The 13,366-nt window shown below is 36.9% G+C and overlaps 1 non-coding gene across 1 annotated transcript; it reads right to left on the reverse strand.

Moving 5' to 3' along the window:
- Positions 1-10,854: 10,854 nt before the first annotated feature.
- LOC128040274 (small nucleolar RNA R71) lies at positions 10,855-10,961 on the reverse strand. Its single transcript, XR_008194930.1, has one exon. It is a non-coding gene; the product is annotated as a small nucleolar RNA R71 (small nucleolar RNA).
- Positions 10,962-13,366: the final 2,405 nt, after the last annotated feature.

Here is a 13,366-nt window from a genome sequence, read left to right on the forward strand (position 1 = left end):
CCAAACGATATAGGTTGAACGCCACACTTCAAAGAAGTGATACGTTTAAAAAGAATCAGATTAATGCTACAAGATGTACTTGTTAAGTTAATTTGAGTCAAGAAAGAACAAAGAGAGTTGAACACCCAAAATAGTTATAAAATTCATCAAAAGTTCTTTCTACATAATTCAAACCTATTATTTATAGGCTATACAAAGACCGGCCGAATAGGCATGTTACAATTAGATTAATTGAGCTGAATGTCTATTGAATTGTCCAACAAATCTCTTGAAGACTTGTAGGTGTGGAAGACGCCAAAAGCCTTGTCATTTACAATCCCTAAATAGCCAATTCATTGGACTTTGGAGTTGAGCTGAATGTGCAAGGAGCTGATTGGTTAAGAAGGTGTGAACATGAGTTGACGCTACCTTGGGAAACAGAATGTGCATCAAGTTGTTTAATGCTGCTTGTGGCACATGAAAAGTCTTCAAATGTGAACATCAAAATTTGGACTGTCCTTTTGGTGTGAACATAGCAACCAGCCGATTAGCCAAGTGTGAAAACACTTGATGCCATAGCCTTTCACGAAAATTTGCTTGGAAGAATGTAATCAACATGTCTCATATGCATGAACGTCCTAGTACATGTCTCTCCATAAATATGGTCTACTGAATCTTCATTATACATGCATGATCAGTAGCCAATGTGAACAGCCTGAAAGACACATTTAAAACTCAGTTAAATACAATATCAAGACATGGTTTAAACACAATTTAATTTGTAGGAATCTTAGACACACAATTATGATGTCTGAAATTAAGACCAAATTAAGACTTATTAATGCTTTGAAAAATAGGACATAATAAAAAAAACTTAATAAAAGACACATATTAATGATGTTCAAATTATGACATAATTAAAACTCATATTAATGTTGTTCAAATTATGACATAATTAAAGACTCAAACTATAATAACTAGAATGACTAAAATTGAATTAAAAACTTTATTCCTGCAACAGATCAACAATCTAAAAACTAAAGCTTGGTTTGAAGTAAATTGCATGGGATACATGGAATGCATGCCCAAGCTCGATCAATGAGTCCCACAACAGCTTCTCCCCAAACTTGACCAATGATACCCGAAATAGCTTCCTTGAACCTCTTGGCTCGAGCACGAGTGATTGGAGCAGCTCAATTGGATCAATAGCTATTTTTCATGAGTCTTTGACCATGATGGCATCATCACCTCCCCCTTTGAAGCAATTTGTCCCCAAATCGTCACCTACATCGTAAGGAGAAAGATCAGACACATTAAAGCTAGCACTAACGTTATACTCACCTAGAAGGTCCAACTTGTATGAGTTGTCATTTGTCCTTTCCAACACTTTAAAAGGACCATCACTTCGAGGTAGTAACTTGGACCTTCTTTGTGCGGGGAACCTCTCTTTTTGTATATGAATTCAGACCTAATCTATAGGTTCAAAGACTAGTCATTTGGGTCCCTTGTTTGCTGTGTGTGCATACTGCTCAGTTCTCTTTTCTATATTTTCCCTCATTTTATGATATAGTTGCTTCACGTACTCAGCCTTCCGTTTGCCATCTACATGCACAAGTTGATTAGTAGGTAAGGGAATTAAATCTAGAGGGGTTAAAGGATTAAACCCATAAACAACTTCAAATAGAGAATGCTTAGTGGCCGAATAGACAGATCGATTGTAAGAAAATTCAATGTGCGGCAACCATTCTTCCCATGACTTTAGGTTCTTCCTAATGATCGCTCTCAATAAGGTTGATAGGACTCAATTCACCATTTTGGTTTGACCATTCGTCTATGAGTGGCATGTTGTAGAAAACAACAGCTTTGTGCCAGGCTTGCCCCACAAAGTTCTCCAAAAATGGCTAAGGAAATTAGCATCTCGGTCCGACACAATAGTCCTTGGGACTCCATGTAATCGTACTACTTCCCTGAAAAACAGATTTCCTATATTCAAAGCATCATCAGTTTTATGGCAAGCAATAAAATGAGCCATTTTAGAAAATCGATCAACAACTACAAAGATTGAGTCCTTTCCACTCTTATTTCTAAGAAGCCCTAGGACAAAATCCATGGAAATATCAACCCAAGGCTCTTCTGGAATGGTAGGGGCGTGTACAATCCATGGGGTTTTATGTGTGATTTAGCCTTTTTACAAGCAACACATCGAACGCACACCTTTTCCACATCACATCTCATATTTGTCCAAAAAAAGTGTTCGTGGAGCATGGCCAAGGTCTTGGTCACTCCAAAGTGCCCCATGAGGCCTCCACTTTGCGCCTCATTCACAAGTACTTCCCGAACGGATCCTTGAGGTATACATAACTTACCTTCTCGAAATAGATATCTGTCATGCTTATAAAACTTATCGAAGGCCCCTTTTTCATAAGCCTTATACACTTCACCAAAATCAGCATCAGTTTCATAATGCTCTTTTAAATACGTAAAACCACGTAATTTAGAGTCTAAGTTATTAAGAAGTGCGTACCTTATCGACAATGCATTGGCTACAACAGTCTCTTTACCTTTCTTATACTTGATCACATAAGGGAATGATTCAAGAAACTCCACCCACTTGGCATGTCTCTTGTTCAGTTTTTTTGCCCTTTGAAGTGTTTCAAAGCCTCATGATTGGTGTGAATGAAAAACTCGTTGGGCCATAGGTAGTGTTGCCATGTCTCCAATGCTCAGATCAATACATACAATTCCTTGTCATACGTTGGATAGTTGAGGGTGGCATTATGTAGTTTCTCACTAAAATAGGCTATGGGATGCCCATTTTGATTTAACATAGCTCAAATCCCTATTATTAAAGTATCACATTCAATCTCAAAAGTTTTGCTAAAATTAGGTAAGGATAATAAAGGAGCATTTGTCAAACAATCTTTAATCAACACGAAGGACTTCTCTTGTTCCTCACTCCATTGAAAATTAGAGTTTTTCTTGATAATTCCTGTCAAAGGAGTAGCCAAAGTACTAAAATTAGGAACAAACCTTCTATAGAAACTAGCTAAGCCTTGGAAACTTCTTACTTGACTAATGCTTGTAGGTTGTGGCCACTCTTGAATTGCCTTTACCTTCTCTTGGTCAATTTCAAGACCTTCCAAAATAACCATGAATCCTAGGAAAACAAGTTTGTTAGTACAGAATGAACATTTTTTAAGATTAGTAAACAAAGTTTCCTTTCACAACACTTCCAAAACAGATTTCATATGATAAATATGATCTTCCAGAAACTTACTATAAATCAATATGTCATCAAAATAAACCACACAGAATTTACCAATGAAATAACAAAGAACATGATTCATTAAACGCATAAAAGTACTTAGTGCATTAGCCGAAAGGCATAACCAACCACTCATACAAACAATACTTGGTTTTGAATACTGTTTTCCACTCATCTCCTTCTCTCATTCAGATTTGATGATAGCCACTCTTGAGGTCTATCTTGGAGAAAAGTTGAGCTCCACTTAGCTCATCCAACATATTATCTAAGCACAGAATCAGATGTCGATATTTGATGGTGATTTTGTTGATTGCTCGACAGTCCACAGATATGCGCCAAGAGCCATCCTTTTTAGTCACCAAGAGCATGGGCACGGTGCATGGACTTAGGCTTTCTCGAACGTACCCCTTTTCTAACAATTCGGTCACTTGCCCTTGTAATTCCTTGGTTGCTTTGGGGTTAATTCGATAGGTTAGACGGTTTGGAATTGTGGCTCTGGGTATGAAATTAATTTGATATTCGATTTCTCTAATAGGCAGTAGACCACTTGGAATGTCCTCCGAAAACACATCTTCAAAATTCTTACAACAAGGTCACAATAGGAGAAGGGAGAGTGTCATCTAGTTCGTTAGTGCCAAATAAACTTTCCTTGTACATGAGTACAAGCACGGGCTGTTTCAATGACAAAGACTTTCGGATTTCTCTTTCTTTTGCAGAGAAACTCAATTTTTTAGAATCACTCTCTCCTTTTCTTTCCTTTTCCTCTCGTGTTTGTAACTCACATTCTTTAGTTTTCTCTCTCATTTTTACCTCATTCTTTCCTTTCTTTTTTTTCTGATTTCTTTTCTTTTCCTTTCTCACTTTTTCCCTCTTGATCTTTTGCTCTCAAATTTTCAATAGAATTTTTCAATTTAAGCTGATCTTCATACACTTGTTTAGGGGTAAATGGCGCCAAAGTTACATTTTTTCCAAAATGTTTGAAGGTGTATCTATTAGGGTAACCATCATGTATGAATCGACGGTTGAACTACCATGGTCTCTCCATTAGCAAATGACCAGCATGCATCGGCACCACATCACACACAACTTCATCACTATATTTACCAATGGAAAAGGCAACAACGACTTGCTTGGTGAATTTGAGTTCTCCTCCATCATTGAGCCATTGTAACTTGTAAGGATGCAGATGTTTGGTGGTTGCTAAGCTAAGTTTTTCCACAACATGCTGCTAGCAACATTCGTGCAGCTACCTCCATCGATTATCACGTTACATACCTTGCTTTGGACATGGCATCGCGTGTGGAAAATGTTTTCTCGTTGCTGCTCATTTTCCGTGCTTTGGAGGCTCAAACTCCGCTTAATAACAAGAATTTCCCCTTCCACGCCATATTCCCAATCTTCCTCCTCTTCGGTGAATGCTTCGGGCTCATCTTCTTTTTCTTCTTTGGATTCAATCCCGCTATTGGCCCTTACCATCACACTCTGATTGGGACATTGGCTAGCAATGTGGCCCCTTCCAAGGCATTTGAAGCACTTGATGCTTGGGTACGGTTAGGTATAGCCTCATTTTTCCTTTGCTTGATTCGCCACTCAATTTGTTAGGCTTTGTGGTTCCAACAATTTTCCTGGTTCGAAAGGGGGCATCCTTCTTATTGACTCCTTTTCCCCACGTTGATGTAGAAGTAGAGTTATGAAAGGTTTGGGTGGCTCCTTTTCGCTTCAATTGCTTCTCCACTTTGATCGCCATATGAACCATGTCAATGATTTCAATGTAATGTTGCAATTCCACCGCATTGGCAATGTCTCGATTTAGACCAGCAAGGAATCTTGCCATGGTAGCCTCTCGATCCTCCTCAACGTCAGCTTGAATCATGGCTATCTCCATCTCTTTGTAGTAATCTTCCATGATCCGATTTCCTTGGGTGAGATTTTGCAACTTTTGGCACAACTCACGATGGTAATAGGTGGGAATGAATCTATTCCCCTTGATAGCCTTCGTTTCGGCCCATGTAGACACGAGCCGTTCACCATTTCTTCTCCAGCTCATAGTAAGTTGATCCCACCAAATGATGGCATAATCAGAAAATTCTATGGTGACAAGCTTAACCTTTTTTCTCTCCGAGTAGTTGTGACACCCAAAAACTAGTTCGATTTTCTTCTCCCACTCCAAATAAGCTTCAAGATCGGTTTTCCCTTGGAATGAAGGAATCGAAATCTTAATGCTTTTAAGGTTATCATCTACTTGGTTTCGCTCCCTTGGCCCTCGGTTCTTTTGACCTCGTCATCTTTCGCTATGAACTGAGGCTTGATCACTTCCATGTCACTAGGCTCGTAGAGATCATCTTGATTTAGCCTAGGACAGCCTCGTTCTCTCCTTAGATTTTGAGGACTTCGTTCGCGTTGGGCTCGTTCATCCAATTGGTCCAATTGCTCTTACATTGGCTGCAATCGTCGTTGTAACATTCAGTCCATTTCTCATATGAGGGCTTGGTATGCTAAGTCGGGCACACCACCACCACCTGCAACGTTCCTTACGGGACACACACCACCGTCATCAGCAACGTTTGTTTCGGAACTTTGAGACATGGAGTTTTCTCACCACAAACCTCATTAGTTCTCTCAAAAGAAAAAAAAATTCACTCCACTCGTGTTTCACTCAATTTTGGCTTTTACCCTCTCTAATGCTCTCACACACTCTTGCCTTTTACCACTCTTGCTCGTCTCTCTAAGTTCGTAAGTGACTACTTTAGACTTAGAAGCAACTTTGTGAAATTGGCTTTAAAAAAATGATGTAGAGGTGGGAGTTGATGTTGGGTATAGGGTAGGCTAAAAAGAAGGAAACAAAGTTAATTGAAGTGTGGCCAAGTTCGATATGGCAAAGGAAATAAAATTAAATTGGGCAACAGAGAACTCCTAAACTAGATTCCTCCTTTTTTTTAATCAAATTTCAAAACTCCCTCTAGTACTTTCAAACTTGAATTTTGCAAAGATGCTGAATATATATATATTAATTCTAACCCTGAGAGTCATAGAACATTGATACTTACTTAATTTTAACTAACTCTGATACCAAATGATGCGATTTCGTATTCGTTTGATGAATTGAGTCGCTTGAGTTCTCGATCGTAAATTAGAAAGTATCAGATTAAGTTTTAGGAAAGGTTGAAAACGAAAGTGGTTGGTTTTAGCAAAGGGGTTGTGTTTGGCTGGTAGGAAAATGTACGAGTTAAGTGTGGGCTTAAGGCTGAAGAACGAACCAATATTAAGGGGAATATTGACCCAATTCTTATGTTAGCTCTTAAGGTGGAAATGGAGACGATAACTTGAACCATGACCCACTATCTATAATGAGATAGGAACCAATCGGTATAGGTTGAACGCCACACTTTGAAGAAGTGATAAGTTCAAAAGGAATCAGATTGATGCCACAAAATGTACTTGTTAAGTCAATTTGAGTCAAGAAAGAACAAAGAGAGTTGAACACCCACAATAGTTATAAAATTCATCAAAAGTTCTTTCTACATGATTCATACCTATTATTTATATGCTGTACAAAGACCAGCCGAATAGGCATGTTACAATTAGATTAATTGAGCTAAATGTCTATTGAATTGTCCAACAAATCTCTTGAAGACTTCTAGGTGTGGAAGATGCCAACAGCCTTGTCATTTACGATCCCCAAATAGTCAATTGATTGGACTTTAAAGTTGAGCTGAATGTGCAATGAGCTGATCAGTTAAGAAGGTGTGAACATGATTTGACGCTACCTTGGGAAATCGAATGTGCATGTAGTTCTGTTGCTTGTGGTGCATAAAAAGTCTTCAAATTTGAACAACAAAATTTGGACGGTCCTTTTGGTGTGAACATAGCAACCAACCAATTAGTCAAGTGTGAAACCACTAGATGCCATAACCTTTCACGAAAAGTTGCTTGGAAGAATGTAATCATCATCTCCCATATGCATGAACGTCCTAGTGCATGTCTTTCCATAAATACGGTCTACTGAATCTTTAATTATACATGCATGATTAGTAGCCAATGTGAACAGCCTAAAAGACACATTTAAAACTCGGTTAAATACAATATCAAGACATGGTTTAAACACAATTTAATTTGTAGGAATCTTAAACACACAATTTGATATTTGAATAAGACCAGATTAAGACATATATTAATGCTGTGCAAAATAGGACATAATAAAGAAAACTTAATAAAAGGTACATATTAATGATGTTCAAATTATGAAATAATTAAAACTCATATTAATGTTGTTCAAATTATGACATAATTAAAGACTCAAACTATAATAACTAAAATAACTAAAATTAAATCAAAAACTTTATTCTTGCAACCGAAATCAACAATCTGAAAACTAAAGCTTGGCTTGGAGCAAATTGCAGGGACACATGCAATGCATGCCCAAGCTCGATCAATGAGTCCCACAATAGCTTCTCCTCAAACTTGATCAATGAGACCCGAAATAACTTCCTTGAACCTCTTCGCTCGTGCACGAGTGATTGGCCCCATTGGAAGCTCAATTTGATCAACAACTATTTTGGACGAGTCCTTGACCATGATCGCATCACTCAGGGAAATGACCTTAGAATTAATTTAAGTTTTTTGAATTATTATTTAATTAAATAATTGAAGTTAGAGAATGAAATTAAATTAATTGGTCATTATGAAATCCTTTGAATGTAGAAATTAAATATATTTTCTCGTAAATGTTTTTAAGGTAAAGTTGTCATGATTTTAACGAAATTATAATTGGATTGAGAAAATTATTTAATTGGAAAATTAATTAATTAAAATTAAAATAATAAATAATGTCTATTTTGAGAAATAGAAAAACATGTATTGGGTTGGATTAAATTATAAAGTATGGGCTAAAAGTCCACGAAGCACATATAATTGGACCCAATACAAGAGAGACTTGAATCTCCATTGTAATACATATGAGGGGAAGCACACCCTATTAGCCACTCTCTTTCCTAGTTCAACTAGGAGATTGTTTTTCTATTAAATAGACATTAAATGCATGCTACTAATTCTACTAGGATTTCACTTTCTCTTCCTACAAATAGATGACACTGGTAGAGCTAAAAATACAATAAGTTACACACAACTTTTGAGATATTAGTATTCTGCTCGAAAATGGTAAGAATTTATTTCTAAGTGTAAATTCTTTTTTTCGGGAATAACAATTCTACCGGCTTCTATAAGAAAGAGGGATATTTACTTTCCTATTGAAAGTAAGAAAATTATTTGTGGTTCTATATTTAATTTGAAATTATTCAAGCCCACACTTGAAGTAGTTCGTGCTATGAGAATAGTAGAAGACATTCGGTTGAAAGTCAGGAACGTCTAGGATTTGTCTAGCCCTAAACATATGTACTATTTAAAGAATAGGTTTATTGTTATAAATATTACAAACTGGTTCAATTTTCAAAATTTTAATTTTCTGCTGTGCAAGAAAATTGTTTTTGAACCAGATTTTTTTCCAACAAACCACTCTACACTACATTAAACCTAAAAGCCCTATATCCTACACCAGGAAAAAGCTCATCTAAAGCATGGGTCTAGAAGTATAAACAAGGCCAGTAGAAGGAAAAGGAGAAAATAGCAGTCACCACTCCTTTACCAAACATAATCAGGCCCAATAAGATGACCAGTCTTCCAGATCTATCAGGCTTGTAGGATCCAACTATTAGTACCTTATCAAGGCTAGCAACCCAACTGATGTTGAATGATACGCCATACATCTTCATGACCATGTTGAATAACATGGCCAAAGATAGCTTACTAGTGATGGACAATATAAGATTATCAGAGATTTCTCGCAAGGAACTACTGATGAATGGACCATTCCTAGTGATAATGATGAAACCATTCCTAAAGAATCACTCCAACAATTGTTTCTCATTGAACTACAAGTAGAAATCCTAAATCAATAAAAATTTGAATATCCGATCTTCAGTGAAACGGACATTCCTAAACAAATTGATAAAGTCCTACAATAAAACCAACAATACATGTCATCCAGAAGCATAAATTTCTTTACAATCGACAATATTTTATTCAGCAAGTGGAATATCATATTCTTAGAGTTCCAAGCATAGATGTATGTAGAATTGTTCAAACCAAGAGCCACAACATATTCAATCCTATTGCAGTTCGTAGAGAGATTCACATGTACGCTTAAATAGGGGTAAGCATTCAATTGAATCGAGTCGAATTGAGTGAATTTTTTTGAGTTAATTGAGTTCACAAGTCCTATTTTATCATCCTAACTCAATTTGAAATTAAGCCCTAGGCTTGACGACCTTAGAAAGTCATCTAGGTGGGAATTAACCCAAAATTGGTATGGCCTATTCATGAACACCTTATCCCTGAACTGGTCTGGACTGTGAGGTTGAGAGATAAGTAGTTCTTGCTGACTTGTTAGTCTAGTAGAAGATCGAGAGATCCTACTAGGGTAGTGACTAGTTGATTGAATAGGGAACTCAAAGCGACAGTTATGATTACCGAAACGAGCTAATCACCCATGCTCAGATCTGATTTAGTTTCTATATTAAATTTCTCGAAGTCTGTTTCCTTATATTATTTTATTCTTTATTTACAAAAATACCAAAAATCTTTCTTTATTTTGATTTTAATATAATTTATTTAAAGTACTAATGAGCTTTATTTATGCTTAGGTTAGGGTTAATTTAGTGCTCGCCTCCCCTTTGTACGATCCTTGGAGTACTCACTTACTTCGTTGTAACAATATTACAACCTGACCCGTATGCTTGCGGACACCGCCTATTAGATATATTTTGTGCAGGATTCTTACTTTAGATGTTGGTATGTTTGGAGGTGGTCAAGTTGTTGGCGCCGTTGTCGGGGATACAATGCCACTAGATTGATTTTAATTTTTGCATTCTAATAGAATAATTAGGAAAATTTTAAATTATAGATACGGTTTATTATTGTTGCTAATATCTTTTATTCTCTTTTTGGTTTAGTTTATGACTCGTAGTAGGGGAACACCTATAAAGCCATCCACCGATCCAGAAAGAATAATTCGTAGGAATTGTTAATAGTAATAATAACAATAGCAATAGGAGATGCAGAACCCACCACTTGCTTTTAACAACTTACCTCACAAAAATCCACTGTTCGATGAGGCAAAAAATAACTTCCAAGACTTACCACCACCACCACCTTAGCTACCAACAAACATTCCTATAACACGCAATGAGAGAACCTTAAGGGGGTATGTGCTACCGAATTTGGATATAGTTTAGGGAAGTATAACAAGGCCAACCATCACGGACAATAATTTTGAAATCAAACCAGCTATGATCCAGATGGTCCAAAACAACTTGCAGTTTAGAGGTACGATAACGGAGGACCCAAATCAGTATATAAAACAGTTCCTTTAGCTTTGTGATACATTTAAATATAACGGGGTCACTGATGACGCTCTTCGTCTTTGAATGTTTCCCTTCTCTTTAATAGATAATATTTTATCTTGGCTAGACTCGCAAGGACCAGGATCTATCACAACATGAGATGTGCTAGCAGGAAAGTTTTTACAAAAGTTCCTCCCTATCAGCAAAACAGTCCAACTAAGGAGAGAGATCACCATATTTAAATAGTTAGAAGGAAAATGTTTTCATGAAGCTTGGGAACGTTTTAAAATGCTAATTCAGAAATGCCTACATCCTGGACTAGCTGAATGGTTACGACTGTAAATGTTTTATAACGAGTTGGATGCACATGCACGATCATGACTAGATGCAGCTGTAAGAGGAGCTTTAATCAATAGGACATACGAGGTCGTATATGAAATGATAGAAAACATGACAATGAGCTCTTGCCAGTGGCCATTTGAACGCTATACATATGTCCAGAAACCATCTACGGTAAAAGCTATCCAAGAAGATGATAGATTCCAACAAATAGTGGATAAACTCAACCATATCGAGTAATTGTCTAGCGTATCATCTATATATAGAGGATGCAAACCACTCTTTCATTATATTAATAACCTAACTAAGGATGTGAACTACATTGGGAATAGGGGTGGAAACCCTTATTCAAATACTTATAATCCCAAATGGAGAGACCACTCGAACTTTAGATGCGGCGAAAATCAAGAAGGAGGTAATAACTCTAACGAGGTTAAGAATTCTAATTATCAACCCCCTTATTTGCAGAAGCCTTAAGAAATGAGCAACCCAAATGAACATAATGTATGTGATCAACGCTTCGACCAGATCGAGGGGGAAATGAAGTCAATGAGGACAGAGTGAAACATGTGCAATTTGAGTGCATCATTTCCGTGAAAACATTGACTAAATTAGAAGATTAGATGAGCCAATTGATGAGCATGATGGGAGACATTAAGAGACAAATTGACACTGGTAACCTTAGTAACACTGAAGATAATCGTCGAAGAGAATGGAAGGAGAACATGGAAGCAATTGCGCTCAAATCAGGTAAAGTGCTGAGTAGTCCAAATAACCCAACTTAGGAGGGAACCAAGAGGAATACTGATGATCTTCTTGAAGAGCCTCTAGAAGTTGATGATGATCTAGTACCGGAAAAAGTAGCTGAACCGGCAGCTGAGCCAGAGAAAGAGCTAATCAAGGAACCCACAACCACAAAGGTACCATTCCCTTCACGGTTGGAAGAAAAATAAAGGTGGGATGAAGAGGAATTTGTAAGTTTTCTGAGTGTATTCAAAACGTTAAACGTTAACATGCCTCTGATCAATTTAATTGAAAAAGTCCCTAAGTACGCAAAATTCCTAAAAGAAATCATGTCTAGGCATAGGAAAATTACAACAGGAGAGTAAGTTAACATAAGTGCCTCATTTAGTGCGATTAAATCTAGATAGGTTCCCCAAAAACTAAAAGACCCGGGAAGTTTTACAATCCCCATAGAGATCGGGACTATTCACTTTAGTAAAGGCCTATGTGATTTATGAGCTAGCATAAACTTAATGCCCTTATCTATATATGAAAAACTTAGGCTACGGGGACCTAGAAAACACTTAGATCACACTACAATTAGCTGACAGATCTTTAGTGCATCCAGAAGGAGTATTGGAATATGTGTTAGTCAAAATGCGCATCTTCATCATTCTGACAGATTTTGTGATATTAGACTTTGAAGAAGATCGTGAGATACCTATCCTGTTAGGTAAACCATTCTTAGCAACATCGAACTCCACCATTAATTTGGAAAAGAATGAATTAACCATGCAGATCAATGGTGAAACTAAAATTTTAAATGTGGTCACCAGCAAGGTGAGGTAGAGAAGAAAGGATTAGGAAGACCATGTTATGAAATATTTGTAAATATCCCTAATAAACATAAACAAAGGAAAATGTTTCCTTCGATTAGTGCATGGCAGAAGCATAGATATAAAGAGAGGGACAAGCAGAAGAAAGTGGAGTGGCACAATGAATGCTGGACAAATACAGATAGAAACAATTCAAGAAAAAGTTACTCGTGCACATTACTTGAACTGATGGATGAATCCGATAGTAAAACTTGATAGTTCTAATTAAGATCTAGTTTTATGTATATTATTTTATATTTAACTAACTATTTAGCGTAGGCTTTAATTTATATTAAAATTTTGTTTTATAGGAACAAGGACACTTTAAAAGCAAAAATTTGGGTTAAAATAGAGTCGGTGTTGCAACACAGAACACTCGTGTCGCAACTCTGCGTCCAGAAGCAAAGGATTGAGAAAATCATCTCGATGCCGTGACATAGCACCTCTATGTCGCAACACAGAAGACAGTTCACCCAAGTTTTCAAAATTTTAGAGTGTGTTGCAAGATCAAACCCCGATGTCGTGACATCGGTAAACTAACATAGGTGCCGCGACATGTTACCCCTGTGTTCCGACATCGCTGTAATTTTTGTGTAGGGTTGTCTCGACCCATTGTGCAATGCAATCGAGCAAACCATAATTTTACCCAGGTTTTAACGTTAAAAACCCTTATTTTAAAACCTAAAAATATCTTAAATCAATATTCAAACTCATCTTAACTCCTTAACCATCTTAAAACCTCTGAAATTTCAAAAACCCTAAACCTTTTATTACTTTTCCCTACTATT

The sequence above is a fragment of the Gossypium raimondii genome, chromosome 3 (assembly GCF_025698545.1).
Source record: "Gossypium raimondii isolate GPD5lz chromosome 3, ASM2569854v1, whole genome shotgun sequence".
NCBI classification, from domain to species: Eukaryota; Viridiplantae; Streptophyta; class Magnoliopsida; order Malvales; family Malvaceae; genus Gossypium; species Gossypium raimondii.